The sequence below is a fragment of the Salvelinus sp. IW2-2015 genome, linkage group LG22 (genome assembly GCF_002910315.2).
Source record: "Salvelinus sp. IW2-2015 linkage group LG22, ASM291031v2, whole genome shotgun sequence".
Classification (NCBI taxonomy): Eukaryota; Metazoa; Chordata; class Actinopteri; order Salmoniformes; family Salmonidae; genus Salvelinus; species Salvelinus sp. IW2-2015.
In genome coordinates, this window is record NC_036862.1 from 31,782,010 (window position 1) to 31,798,435 (window position 16,426).

The following is a 16,426-nucleotide window of genomic DNA, read 5'->3' on the forward strand; positions in this document are numbered from 1 at the left end:
CGAGATTCTTCTGAATGTGGTTTATTTGTCTCGTATATACTGACATGGCTTCTTTTTCGACTAACCTACAATAGGTATTAATCGAGGAGTTGTTAACCATGGGGCAGAATTTGCTTTTGGGCTTAAAATGGGTACCAGTTCTTTGATGTGTATCGAATGGTTTATCTGTACATGTAGGTAAAAAAGAGAGGCCCTTAGATGAGACTGAGACTTGAGCGTCAGTAAGGTCTTTTTTGGAGAGGTTAATTACCGCGTCCCGCTGTAGCTCCGTGTCCACGGCCTGTGTTCCTGGTCTCTTCGACCGCTTGCCTCTCCTGCATCGTTTCTTTTCTTTCGTGGAGCCCTCTGTTGCTTCCGGGCTAAAAAAACAGACTGTGTGCCATGGTAGCTGGAGTCACTGTCTGTAGGGAATTCGCTCTCGGTGGATGCCTCTGTGTCCAAGTGTCCATGTCCTCCCGCTGCTGCGTATCTGGTCCCCCGATCAGTGGTGCGTCCCTCCGTCGGCCTCTCCGTGCTCCTGTCCTTGGGCCTTCCCATGCGTACACCTGGTTGAGCTGGTAGTCCTCTGTGTCTCGCTGGTATTTCTTGATCTTTGTTGCTTGTAGAMYGTCTCTGTATTTCCCAATGGACTGCTTGATCGTGTCGTCTATGGCTGTAAAATTAGGGCCTAGAATCTCCTTCATTATAGCCTCATGTTCGCTAATCTTAACTTCAACTTCTTTCACTTCCTTTGACACATGCTCAACGATTAATAGCATTAAATCTAATGAGCATTTGTTGAGTATTTCACCCCATTGCTGAATGAAAGTTGTCATTTTTCCCTGTTGTAGGCTCCTTCTGTATTCTCAGTCCTCTTGGAATGCACTTGTTGTGCCAATACTCGCTAAGAGTTGTGCCATGCAGGAACAAACGTGTTTCTTTCTCTCGGAGTCTCTGGAGTTTGATTTTGAGTTCGACAGTCGAGTGTGGAACTGAGTTGTCCATGCTGGAGGTAGGAAAAATAATCTTATTGGCGTCTTCTTGTGTGAATGAAAGGGTGCTCGCACAATGTGTGGTAAGTGAGTTGATCTCTCGTAGTGGATCCATTGTATACTTGGTACGTCTTTTACTTATGTGTATACTTACAAGATTTCAGAGTGCGGAGTGAAAAATAGTTATACAAAATTCAAAAGGCACTCGCACATCTGCGCAATCTTATTTGCAGGTGCATGGCAACAATTGAACAAGATGAAGGAAAAAGGAAACCGCACACTGCTCTTGATAGTATCACCGATATTTAATAAGCTTACGTATCGGCCTCACGGCCTTCGTCAGAGCTTTTGTGATTTTTGAAAATTTGCACTGTGGAATTCCATGGCCAGAAATAACTAGTTTATGATTCCAGTAACATGCATGATGAAATGCTGACTTTACCCCAGGCCAAGTTACCATTATCACTTCCACAGGTTACTGTACTCTTCCACAGGTTACTGTACTCTTCCACAGGTTACTGTACTCTTCCACAGGTTACTGTACTCTATGTACAACTGGAGGAGCAGTCAGTGTGTTTTCACATGTACAGTAACTACTAAGACAGTTCAGTAAAAGGTTTAGATATGGTTGACACACCATCAAGTACCATAAAAGGACGTTGGAGGCAGTATCATTCATAAACCCTGTACATTTCCTCCATTCAGTCCGACTATCTAAGACCAATAAAGTCACACTCCACTGCATGCCGGGCCCTGTCCAACATCAATAAAGCAACACTAAACCAACAGCAGATAAGGACACAGCTAGATAACAACCGGACTGAACACACCGGAGAAGGAAATGCATTCTTSTTATCCTTTGTTCATATCCTGAAGTATGGATTGAAATGGACTCAATTTCCTCAGTGTAAAAAGAATGTATACGTGCATGTGAGACAGGTACTGACTGGTCCTGAATGCCACTTCTCATGATCTAGATTGTGTAGAAATCAACCACCTAGGATTTCATGATCCAGTGTGTCTGATCAACTACTACATTATCCATCAACGACCACATTTGCGCAAAGTATTCCACATAGTAGCTCATATCCCGCTTAAGGTCTTATTCGGATAAGCTGTTTACATGCACCTTTGATATCCCGCTCACGAGTATTCTATACCCATGAATAAAGTGAATATTCCTAATTGAAGTTCATATGGGTTAAATGGAACAGTAACAGAAATGTGGACACTGACTTAGACCTATAACCTCTCACATGTAGAGTACTATCATATTAACTCCTGCAGAATTAACCATTTCTGTAGTAGGCATACAATTAGATAAGAGTTACATTTGTGTCTCGGAAACAGGAGTGGAGAAATATGATTTTGGTCTTTCAGCATCCCCAGAAATTGCAAATGCACGTGTAACTTATATGTTTTACACTAACGTAAGCAGACAGTATTTCTACCACATAAAATATGCACCCAAGGCAAACTGAAGTCTTATCAGAAAGGTGTTTCATCGTTTTCTCAGCTTTTKATTTCCTTAAAACCTGGCCAAACTGATGACATTTGGACATTTTGCACAGGAATAATCTTTTCACTGTTGTGGAGTTTCCTCCACGGTCCCTAACCAAACAGAGAACTTTACCGGTGTTAACTACATTACTAATTCATTCATTCTATTGATGTAAGACATTCTGGTTAGCACTACTTTAGTCAGAAGCTGCATGTATCTAATTATAGTTGACAAATGGCCTACCAAATGCTGGAAATGATGAGCAGAAATGTATCTAGATTAGGGGTGGAAGCAGCCAAAGCCACTAGGCTATACGGTCCAGTAGGCTACGGTGTATCAGCAAAATTAATTATGGAATTGTGGTGGATGGAAATGCGCAGGTATAGCCTACTTTTTTAAATGTATTTTTTTTWAAGTGATTTGTTTGATAATCAYATGAAAACATCAACACCCATGATATGCAATACTGACCATGCGCAGACTGCAAAATTAACAGTAAACGGGATAAGATGTATACATGCCACAGTATCCCATCTAAGATCAACATTTCCCAGGTATCTTATCCGGGTTTCTCATAACCGGGATACAAGCTTTTTCGGGTTATTATAAATGGGATATGATGTTTATATGCGTCAACTCAAAAACAATACTTGAGTAGCCCGAATAAAAACGGGATATTGGTGGGCATGTAAACACSGTCAATGAGTCAGCATATTTCTCTTCCCTTTCTATCTGCCAATGTCTGATCTACTGAGGGGGAGAGGGTGAAACAGGCAGAGGGGAGGACAGGYAGGAGTATAATTGATGGCTGTATTGATTTCCAATGCATCTTTAAAGGGCCTTTTATGTCACTTTAGCAACACTTGTGTTAGTGCCACATCAATACTGRACACTGGCACTGAGCTAGAGACGGGAGAGAGAGTGAGAGAAAGTGTGAGAGAGTGTCAGAGAGAGATAGAATTGTAAATGCTAGTATGTGTGTCTTTCATTGAGTGCAAATTTTTGTCGAGTTTGAGTTGGATTGGGCCCCTGTGTGTTTGTGTGTGCCTATCTCTGTATGTGAACATACGTGTTACAGGTGTGTTTATCTACAGAGATTATGCCCAAACTAGTGTGTGTGTGACTGACCGGTCACAGGAGCAGGCCACCATCAGACTGAGGAGGTTGTAGATGATGAAGGTGAAGATGACAGCTGTGATGGTTCCTCGAGGGATAGAGTAGCTAGGGTTCTTTAGGTCACCTGGGACACAGCACGACACCAGGTTAGACACAACACAGACAATCACACACTCCTGACCGACTCCTTTGATCAAAAAACGATTTATTACCTGACATGTTGGATCCGGCCATGATGCCTGTGCAACCGTTAAACATGACCGCAAACACCGTGGCAAAGGACATCATGGTTCCTGTTGTGTAGTCCACAGCATAGTCAGCTAGGGGAGAGTTAGATATAAATTCAATCAGCTTCATGTCCAAATCCTCCCCAAATTCAGATATTTAACAACAACAAAAYTTGAAATGATTAACATGCATGCCTCTTGCCTTTAAGGAGGACTACAATTCAAAAAGGACAGAAATGCTTKATCTTGCCATGTCAAGTTCAGATATAGCTTGTGGTACATACAGTTGAAGTCAGAAGTTRACATACATTTAGYTTGGAGTCATTAAAACTCATTTTRCAACCACTCTACAAATTTCTTTGTAGAGTGGTTGAAAAAGTCGGTTAGGACATCTACTTTGTGCATGACACAAGTCATTTTTCCAACAATTGTTTACAGACAGATTATTTAACTTATAATTAATTTTATCACATTTCCAGTGGGTCAGAAGTTTACATACACTAAATAGACTGTGCCTTTAAACAGCTTGGAAAATTCCAGAAAATTATGTCATGGCTTTAGAAGCTTCTAAAGCCATGACGTAAATGAACCTGAGTAAATTGGAGGTGTACCTGTGGATGTATTTCAAGGCCTACCTTCAAACTCAGTGCCTCTTTGCTTGACATCATGGGAAAAATCTAAAGAAATCAGCCAAGACCCCAGAAAAAAATATTGTAGACCTCCACAAGTCTGGTTCATCTTTGGGAGCAATTTCCAAACGCCTGAAGGTACCAACGTTCATCTATACAACCATAGCAGGCAAGTATAAACACCATGGGACCACGCAGCCGTCATACCACTCAAGAAGGAGACGCTTTCTGTCTCCTAGAGACGAACGTACTTTGGTTGCGAAAAGTGCAAATCAATCCCAGAACAACAGCAAAGGACCTTGTGAAGATGCTGGAGGAAACAGGTACAAAAGTATATATCCACAGTAAAACGAGTCCTATATCAACATAACCTGAAAGGCAGCTCAGCAAGGAAGAAGCCACTGTTCCAAAACTGCCATTAAAAAAAGCCAGACTACGGTTTGCAACTGCAATGGGGAAAAGATCATACTTTTTGAGAAAATGTCCTCTGGTTTGATGAACAAAAATATAACTGTTTGGCATAATGACCGTCGTTATGTTTGGAGGAAAAAGGGGGAGGCTTGCAAGCCGAAGAACACCATCCCAACCGTGAAGCACGGGGGTGGCAGCATCATGTTGTGGGGTGCTTTGCTGCAGGAGGGACTCGTGCACTTCACAAAATAGATGGCATCATCAAGAGAGGAAAATTATGTGGATATATTGAAGCAACATCTCAAGTCATCAGTCAGGAAGTTAAAGCGTGGTCGCAAATGGGTCTTCCAAATGGACAATGACTCCAAGCATCCTTCCAAAGTTGTGGCAAAATGGCTTAAGTACAACAAAGTCAAGGTATTGGAGTGGCCATCACAAAGCCCTGACCTCAATCCTATAGAAAATGTGTGGGCAGAATTGAAAAAGCTTGTGCGAGCAAGGAGGCCTACAAACCTGACTCGGTTACACCAGCTCTGTCAGGAGGAATGGGCCAAAATTCACCCAACTTATTGTGGGAAGCTTGTGGAAGGCTACTTGAAACGTTTGACCCAAGTTAAACAATTTAAAGGCCATGCTACCAAATACTAATTGAGTGTATGTAAACTTCTGACCCACTGGGAACGTGATGAAAGAAATAAAAACTGAAATAAATAATTCTCTKSAATTATTCTGATATTTCACATTCTTAAAATAAAGTGGTGATCCTAACTGACCTAAGACAGGTCATTATTACTAGGATTAAATGTCAGGAATTGTGAAAAACTGAGTTTAAAGGTATATGTAAACTTCCGACTWCAAKTGTATGAAGCTATTGACTTTTAACCTACTTCCTTCTTATTGGAGGGAAAGCTTTACAGTGGCAAACAAAGTGTGTAAGTGTGTCAATGTGTGATTTTGTTGACAACAAGGTCTTTGAACGCGAAGGTTGATTTCCACTCTGAATATCAATCCTTCAGCTCAGTAGTCAGGTTGGTATGTTACGGTGGAAATGGGGAGCCAAAGGATATTTACGAGACCTACTAATTACAACTAAATAATCAATTACCTTTTTCACTGCCAGCAACCCTGGTAAACATTCAGTAAATCAAGAGGCTAAGGCTATAATTGGTGTGTGTGTGAGATAAACCAGTCAATTCTGCATAACTGACATGAGACGTCACTCACGTACGCTCACATCAATAATTATTTGCTATATTCATTCCTTCAAGATCCATTATGCACAAATTGCTCCACCATTTCCTGGTTGCTAAAATTCTAATAGTTAGCCTAATTTCAGTTTGTGTGAGAAAACAAGCAAGTATAGTGTAGAGAATTTTGTACAAATTTAAAAAGCTGTGAAATATATTTTCCATAACCAAAAATATTGTATTTTCAGCTGTTTGAAGCTGGTGTACAAAACCGAAAGTAAAAGATGCAAAACCGGAACTTAAGAACAGGAAGCATAGCGCGCACAGATCAGATCTACTGCTTTTTACACTTGCTTTCAATGAGAATGAAAGCTCTATAACACACATTACTACGTGCATTTGGTAGTGGCGCCTAAAAAGTTATATATTGCAGCCTTAAATCAAGCGAAATTCTATTTAGAATGACACATACAGTACATTAAGCACARACGTTTGTTGGTGAGTAACACACACACCCAACCCTTACTCACCATCCAGGTTGCCCAGCAGTGTGTCCAGTTTAAAGCCGGTAAAGTTGGCCATGTTGGGTGGCTGTGGCCCTGTGTTGTTGTGAACGGGCAGGGCGGCAGGCAGGAGGATGGTGCGCGGGCACACGGCGAAGAAGCTGATAAAGATGGTGGCCAGCACCAGCATGACCACCAGGAAGATGAGGAAGGAGGCCTTGGCATAGATCTCTGCCCCCACTAGACACACAAGCAGGCAGAGGAGGAGGATGCCGGTGGCATAGAGCAACGACCACCAATACCCCGCTGGCAACACCTGGAGGGAACCCGCTGGGCTCACCCCATCTGAAGTGGGAAGGGAGGGAGGGATGGTGGTAAGTAGGTTAAAAGGTGTAGAGGGTTAATGAGATGAGAAAATGAGAGTGAAGGAATGAGGGTGAAAGCTGAAACAGARCATGAAAGGTCACAAAGGGTGGGTATCTAATTCAATTTGATTTAAATGTATTCAGTTTAATTCAATGACCTTTAACATGGGCATGCAATGGATTAGTAGCCATTGTGAAATCAGATTCGTTTTAGATCAAATACAAAAATACTAGAAAAGTAGTCTGTCAATGTAAACAGAGCACAGGTTGGCATTTATTGGGATGGCTAATGTACTGGAGGCAGCTCTGCAGGGTAGTCACTAGCTGTCACAGCCAAAAAGTAATAAAATCTGATTTTAAACCGCACCACACTTCCAACATTATGCCTAACCTCAAATTAAGACGAAAAAGTACATTTTTGTTTTCATAAATTTTTACAATATATAGCCAATGTTGACTGCCGCTGGCCCATCTTGTGGGCGTTGACCTTCTAACACAGCAGGAAAAGGGCGAGAGTATGGCTGTATACCTTCTGGAAGCCCGAAAGTTGCTACTATGGCCTCAACCAGACCCAGTATAAAGAGGGCACTGCTACACACGTTAGCCAGGAAGAACATAACACCTAGACTGCCCCCAAACTCTGGCCCCAACGCACGACTTATCATGTCTGGGGGAGGAGGGAGTTAAGGCTGGGACCAACAGGATTTAAGAGTGAGTGTCAATGTGTGTGTGAGAGAGAGTGCGTGTTGGTATGTGCACACTATAGTGTAGTGAAGGCACTGAAAGAATAGGCGCAGGCACACACACACACACATCCCCCTCTCACACACTCACAATGTGTCTTACAGATAAAATGAAAGCAATACCAGCCATTCACTGGCACACACAAAAAAATACCTGGACGAATGCAATGCTACATTAATGAAATAGAAAGAACAGTGAGGTGGAGTGTGTGTAGAGTATATGGGGTGGTGTGAGAAAGGCATTCATACATCGCCTGAAATAATATGTCTATACATCTGACTATCATGTACAGCTGTGTGTGTATTGCTGAGGAGGATACAGTAGGCCCCTCCTGCYTCCAGAGCTCCATTGGTTGAGATGGCACACACAGACAGCACGGTCATACTGATGATGAAGTAGGCCACTAAGAACATGGCTATGGCCTGATACAGCCCACACTGGCCCACCACGAAACCTGACGGGAGAGAACACAAGGACCACACTATGGTTAAACACAACGAATTAAAATCATCTCAAAGTCCCTAACGGGAACTGGGTTTGGTGATTTAYCAAGTGGTGGAACAACTTTCCTACAGGAAGTTGAAACTGGAATTTACAGTAATTGTCTATAAGAACGTGCAGTGGGGAATTCTCATTGGCTTTCACCTTAACTACACAGTTGAGACAGCAGTTTGACCCACCTCCCTCATACCCACTTCATTATTGACATTACCCAGTCATGTCATTATTAACCAAAACATCATGCCAAGGCATTCAGATACGTTTGTTTAAGAAATGTTGTTGAATGTCACACACAAAATCAGTTTAGACTGACAATATTTTTTATTGATAATAGCCTATMGCAAAATACCAAACTTCTACAATGCTACTATTTCCTTGCAACATTCAACAATAGGTCAAAATGCATAACAAGTTGTCATGCTTTTAACAAAAACAGAACTCTCCCAATTCACWGGGGAGCACTCCTATTGATCTTATGCATTGTTGAAACAGAAGCACTATATTGTTCCAGATAAGGCACAATGCACTGCAGTGCTTATGTTATGTGGAATGGTATTATTGTCTCTCAAACTGGTGGCTGTTCAGCCTGTGCGTGTCTACACCACAGCAGCTGAGGTATCATGAGACAAGGGAATAAACAGAGGGGGGAGCACATCAAGGCAGGAGAGAGAACACAGACAGACCACTTTACTTACCGTGAGAACTCTGTGATAGAATGAAACACCTCTGAACAAAGAAAACAGATGAGATATTAATGAATGGGGATTGTATTTGTAAAACATATCTTCGGAATATTTGTGATTACATTAGAGATACTGTTGTCATTATTGCCATCAGATATTGGACTTCGAGCTCTGCATCATGTGAACGTGATTAATGGCTCGAGACTGAAGTTATGGTGCGAGGCAATAAAGCCATTTCTTCCAAGAGCTAGAACTATATTTTACTCCAAGTTAGTCCACTTCAAACTACTCTATTCCTCCAATAAGAAAATTGTTCTTTTACAATTTATTTCACATTTATTATCATGACTATGACCGCCATAACAGTCCATTCCCAATGTGTCCTGGGATGCACGCACTCACTACTTTTTCTCCATACCCTTGTGCTGTAACACATCAAGGGAGTTTCCAAGTGGTACAAGGGTCATTCCACCAAGTGTAACYCGGTAAAAAAAAACATTTGATTTCAACTAATTTTAAGATTGTCATAAAGAYCACTTTCAAAACGTTATTCCCATCTCAAGAGGTTAAAAACAAAAAATGCCTATAGTAAGTGCCAAATAAAGTTACAGGGTTGAAGATTTCACRTTAAAATCATCCATAAATGTCATTGTGACAGGGGTAATCAAAGCATGATGTGTGCATCAGGGAGTAGCAACTGAACGCAGAATTGTTAAAATATTTCAAGCTTGTCTATCTATGTCTAACAGGGTTGACGTGTTCTGCTCAACCCGCTTGGTTTTCCACCAGAAAATTCCCAATGAGAGTAGAACCTGCTTTTACACTGTTTAAAAAGGAATAGGTTCTCCATAAAAAAATGAGAGTTCAGTTCATGTAACAGGGTTGACCTTAAAATGAGGGACAGATGTAAATTAATCATTACCGAATAAAACATACAAGTTAAATGGGTTTCCATCGCATTTTCAACTTCACTGATCTAATTTTTTCTTTTTCTTTACATTATATAGTGAGTATGCCACCTCTCGAATTGACACATGTGTTCTAGCCAGGGGCATCACTGGGGACAGGGGGGACATGACCCCCCCCCCCCCACACATTCTGAATCAAACAATGAAACTGTAGATACTCAGAATTTTTTTCAGCGCAATGTTTTTATTAGTCAGTATAGCAATGCAATGTTATTGATCTGTCAGTTTCCCTAGTTAATTTCCTACTTGTTACACTGACACGGTATAAACAGCTCTACAGGCTTCACTTTCACAGTGCACAGTCAGTACACAACACTATGCTCATCATGTCTTAGCAGGATCAGATGGTGACAGGGGTCCCTGCAGGGTCAGACAGCCAGGGAAGACCAGTCTACGGAGCTCAGGTGAATTTTGCAATATATTATAACAATCAGTGAATGGATACAGAGATCCATCTTGAGTTGATGGGTAGACTACAGACTGGGATCTGGAAATAATGGTCATTTCAATTATTGAACCATTATATTATCTAAGAATAGAATAAATGTATAAATGTACACCAAGGTAATTCTTCTCATGCCCCATCTGAGCAGGATCAGATGGTGACAGAGGTCTCATCAGTGTCAGGCAACCAGGCCAGTCTGTGACTGCACTGAGGGGAACCTTTTTGCAGATGCAACACTTTATTATTTCTTGTGCAGTAAACACTGGACAAGCCAGACGCTTCAAAGATTGAACCTATTGTAAGGCAGTCTGGCAAACCTCTAAAATTGATTTCCAAAATGTATCAAGGGTTGATAGAGGCTTTTCCAGATGACAAAACATGTAAAACAAAAATGTGAGGATGACCTGGGAGACTGATGATGAATGGAAACAGATGTGTTTCAATGCTCCGTCATCTCAGACATAAATTACTGTAGTTTAAGACCATCCATAGAACGTACTATATGCCAGCGAAACTGAATATCATTCACTCAGAAATGTTATTATTCTACTGGAGGTGTAAAGCACAAAAGGGGACAKATTTGCATATGTTGTGGTCTCATGAAGGCTGGCTGAATTCTGGCAAAGAGTATGTTATTTTATCTCAGCATGTCTACAGATTCTCCCTGTTTTTGTTTGCTTGGAAATGTTGATACTGGAGACTGTTATCAGAAGAAACTGTGTAACTTAGCATTTATAGCAGCTAAGAAATGCATTGCCATTAATTGGAAGGTTGGTTATCCACCCACAATGTAACAATGGATGGCAGAAATATCAATTTATGTATCACTAGATTTGATTTAATACAAGATTAAGGGTATACTGTGCAACTTTCATGAGGTCTGGATGCCTTATATGGAATATGGTACGACAAAAGGAGTCTATATGGAAAACATGCCCACCTCAAGGGAGATACCTATTTAGGCAATTTGTAGCTGCTGGAATGCTCAGTTCTGGTCCTGGGGGTCTGCCATTCTGTTGGTTGTCACTCTGGCATTGGCCTAACACATCTGGAACCAATAATGAATGTTTCACTAAGATCCTAAAGCTAAGTTGTGTTGGGGCGCTGCAGMGCGGTGGTTCCCTAGGGGCAGGATGGGGTGATCCAGCTATATTGTGTGCAAGTAAAAATAGCTCTACAGTACTAAACTCAGCAAAAAAAGAAACATCCCTTTTTCAGGACCCTGTCATTCAAAGATAATTCGTAAAAATCCAAAAGCCTCAGGCATGCTGCAAGGAGCCATGAGGACTGCAGATGTGGCCAGGGCAATAAATTGCAATGTCCGTACTGTGAGACGCCTAAGACAGCGCTACAGGGAGCCAGGACGGACAGCTGATCGTCCTCGCAGTGGCAGACCACGTGTAACAACACCTATACAGGATCAGTACATCCGAACATCACACCTGCAGGACAGGTACAGGATGGCAACAACAACTGCCTGAGTTACACCAGGAACGCACAATCCCTCCATCAGTGCTCAGACTGTCCGCAATAAGCTGAGAGAGGCTGTACTGAGGGCTTGTAGGCCTGTTGTCTGGTGAGGACCTGCCTTACATCACTGGTAACAACGTCGCCTATGGGCACAAACCCACCGTCGCTGGACCAGACAAGACACGCAAAAAGTGCTCTTCACTGACTAGTCGCGGTTTTGTCTCACCAGGGGTGATGATCGGATTTGCGTTTATCGTCGAAGGAATGAGCATTACACCGAGGCCTGTACTCTGGAGCGGGATCGATCACAGCATCATCAGACTGAGCTTGTTGTCATTGCAGGCAATCTCAACTCTCCTATTCAGCATGTAAAATGCATGTTCAATTGGATTCAGATCCGGTGATTGACTCYGCCAGTCAAGGTTTTTCCACTTTTTGGCCATGTAAAACCCCTTAGTTGCTCTAGCAGTATGTTCAGGGTCATTGTCATGTTGCATGATGAAGTGCCGTCCAATGAGTTGAGGCATTTGGTTTTATCTGAGCAAATAACATAATTCTGTAGACTTCAGAATTCATTGTTCTACTTCTGTCTGCAGTCACATTATCGATGAAGACAAGTGAGCCTGTTCCACTGGCAGCCATACAGGCCCAAGCCATAACACCCCCTCCACCATGTTTCACTGGCAGCCATACAGGCCCAAGCCATAACACCCCCTCCACCATGTTTCACAGATGAGGTGGTATGCTTTGGATCATGGGCATGTCTTTTTTTTCTCCACACTTTCCTCTTTCCATCACTCTGGTACATGTTAGTCTTTGTCTCATCTGTCCACAATACTTTTCTCCAGAACTCTTGGGGCTCTTTAGCAAACAGTAATCTTGCTTTTCTGTTCTTCAGGCATATCAGTGGTTTGCATCTTGTAGTGTACCCTCTGTAGTCCTGCTGGTGTAGTCTTCTACGTATGGTATACTTTMACACATCTACACCTGKATCCAGGAGAGCGTTTTTYATCTGTTGGACTGTTGTCAGGGGGGTTTCTTCACCATAGAGAGTATTCTCCGGTCATCCACCACAGTGGTCTTCCTCAGTCTACTGGGTCTTTTGACATAATTGAGTTCACCGGTTGTTTTCTTCTTGTTAATGATGAACCAAACTGTTGACTTGGACATGACCAGGGTTTTTGTCTTGTTAATGATGAACCAAACTGTTGACTTGGGCTGACCAGGGTTTTTGCAATGTTCCTGATTGATTGATTTTCATTTCTGAGTCTTATGACGGCCAGCTTCCTTTGCATCGACACCGCTGTCCAATGAATTATGGTGATCACTGTATGTAGATATTCCAATTATTATAAAAAAATGTATCTGCTGTTTCCAGCTACAAAAGTCATTTACAACATTAACAATGTCTACACTGCATTTCTGATCAACTTGATCGTATTTTAATGCACAAAAAAGTGCTTTTCTTTCAAAAACAAGGACATTTCGAAGTGACCCCAAACTTTTGAACGGTAGCGTATGTGTGATTTTATTAAATGTATGTTTTCCAAACCTTTCCCCTGAGACATAAAAAAAAGATGGGAAGGAAGTTGTGTTGGGGAGAGATTTGAGTTATTGACTAGAGTGATAAGGGTTGGGCGTGCAGGTGGTTCAGGCTGGCTGGGCGGTCTGGCTGAAATTTGATATAGATGATGTCTTGATAAAGAATCAAAAATTAAGTCTGTACTTTGTAAGAGTTGTTCATTTGTTAGGCTATTGGTTAAAGGTGCAACAATATTGATTATTTAATTATCATTGATCTAGTTCAGTCTTATCAATCACTCAGTGGCAATTTAAGCATGTACATCTTGGTGGGTAAAAAATGTTTTAAACGTGAGATGAATGCCGGCAAAGCCACTACACAACACTAAACAATACATGAATTGCAATATAACGGTGACAAACAGTGCCCACAAACTTTTAGGGCCTACATAAAGCTGTCCCAACAGCAGAGTCCCAACAGCAGTCCTAACACCTTACCACTGCTACACCTGGCTATCAGCGGAGCCTTGTCTGGCAGGTAAACAGTCTCATTTACTGCCTTTAAAAAATATATAGTTGATATGGCTGACTTGCTTAAACAAATGTGCTTTCTACTGACAATTGAGATGTACAAACTATGGCATAAGGGGACGACAAYCGGATAAGAGGCTTTTCGTAATTTTGATTTAAGACATTAACGAGCAAGCTAGGACGGACGTAGTCAATATAACTATTTGTTCAGCACTTTTGAAATGAACAGTGACAGAATTCAGAACATGGGCCATTCTTACAGTGTTCTCCCTGTACACCAAGTTAGAACAGAACCGTAGGATAAATAAAGGGGGCATATAAGCAGACAATGAAAGCTCTTACAACATTCAATGATTACATTTATCAAAAACAGATCATAGGCTACATGTTCACCACCAAGTCKGATCTAGAGGTCGACCGATTAGGATTTTTCAACGCCGATACCGATACAGATTATTGGAGGACAAAAAAAGCCGATACCGATTAATCGGCCGATTTATAAAAAATAAAAAAAATGTTATATATATATATATATATATATATATCATACACACACATTTTTGTAATAATGACAATTGCAACAATACTGAATGAACAATGAACACTTTTATTTTAACTTAATATAATACATTAAATACAACACACAGCTCTGAAGTGACAATGATACTGAAGAGTCTGCTTAGGAGACAAATACTCTCAACTGTTTGAATAAAAATAGAGTTTAAGTTACCTGTGATGAATGTTGAAAACAAAAACTGTAATTTCTATATGCAGGAAATCCTATTTTAATAATGGGCATGGTAAGAATTGACGACCAAAGTGCGAGTCATAATTTCCATGACACCTAGCAAAATCTGAAAAGCGGTTCCTTCATTTATTCCATAGGATATTTTTAGATTCACTTAAAATAAGGTCTGTGTTTCGTGTAGGCTTACACCACCTTGCCAATTTTATAACTGTGTAGATATCCATAGGACAAGGTACTCTGATCAATATTGGCTAAATATAAGCGAAGATCATTTTTTTTGTAGAGTGGATTTATGAAAATATGTTGACAAACGTTACCTTATCCTAGTGAGATTTACACGGGTATCAAAACGTTGAGGCGGTTTAAGCCTGCACGAAACACAGACCTTATTTGAAGTAGATCAAGACATTTTCTATGGAAGACATGAACGGTAAAATAACGAAGGAACCCCTTTCAAGTTCAGCCGCAAGTTATTACAGGAATTATAACGCGTCGACTATTTCTCTCTAAACCATATACCTTTGACTAATCCGGAAACTATCACCTCGAAAACAAAACGTTTATTCCGTTCCGTATTTTATCTAACGGGTGGCATCCATGAGTCTAAATATTCCTGTTACATTGCACAACCTTCAATGTTATGTCATAATTACGTAAAATTCTGGCAAATTAGTTCGCAAAGAGCCAGTCGGCCCAAACTGTTGCATATACCCTGACTCTGCGTGCAATGAACGCAAGAGAAATGACACAATTTCACCTGGTTAATATTGCCTGCTAACCTGGATTTCTTTTAGCTAAATATGCAGGTTTAAAAAATATATACTTGTGTATTGATTTTAAGAAAGGCATTGATGTTTATGGTTAAGTACAACATTAGAGCAATGACAGTCATTGATTGATTGTTTTTTATAAGATAAGTTTAATGCTAGCTAGCAATTTACCTTAGCTTACTGCATTCGCGGCACAGGCAGGCTCCTCGTGGAGTGCAATGTAATCAGTGTTAGAGCATTGGACTAGTTAACTGTAAGGTTGCAAGATTGGATCCCCCGAGCTGACAAGGTTAAAAATCTGTCGTTCTGCCCCTGAACGAGGCAGAACGTTCCTAGGCCGTCATTGAAAATAAGAATGTGTTCTTAACTGACTTGCCTAGTTAAATAAAGATTAAATAAAGGTGTAAAAAAATATATATAATATTAATACCGATATTAATAACCGATTTTAATACCAAAAATACCGATTTCCGATTGTTATGAAAACTTGAAATCGCCCCGATTAATCGGCCATTCCGATAATCGGTCGAACCTCTAGTCAGAACAGTAGGCGAAATTAAGAGGTGAAAAATAGACAAATTATTAGGGTGAGGCACATGGGCTACTAACAGCTTACTACACAACATACACTTAGTATTACTTTCTTAGCTACAGTATACATAAATCCCTGGCATATTACATCATTTATGCAGCAGCATACCAGACATTTTTGGACTCATCTTGTTGTGCTGTGCTCACTTGAACAGGAAGGTGGCACGGCGGTCCTTCTTGGGCAAACTTTGTCATCAATGTCTGGGATTCTCTGGATTTATGGTGCTTTTGAGACAACTGGGAACTCGAAGATATAAAAAGGTTGAATCATGATGACGTCAGTGATCTTCAGGTCGTTGCTCTAGAAAGAGGAAGCGTTCTGAATTTACAATTTCGAGTTAGATGAAAGTCCAAAATGTATTTTCCKAGTCGTAGCTCGTTTTTCKCCGAGTTCACAGTTGTCTTGAACTCACTAAAATCAGATTTTGCAGTTCCAAGTTAAGTTGTTTTGAGAGCGGCACAAATCATGCTTCATTGACAGCATGGCCAATGTTTAATGTTTAGCATTTTAAAACTAGGAAAAGAGAACCTTCATCTTAGACTT

The 16,426-nt window shown here is 40.9% G+C and overlaps 1 pseudogene; it reads right to left on the minus strand.

Annotated features, from left to right (window-relative positions):
• The window catches only part of LOC111982720 (solute carrier family 12 member 9-like), a 79,671-nt pseudogene that overhangs the window by 61,363 nt on the left and 1,882 nt on the right, over positions 1-16,426 (minus strand).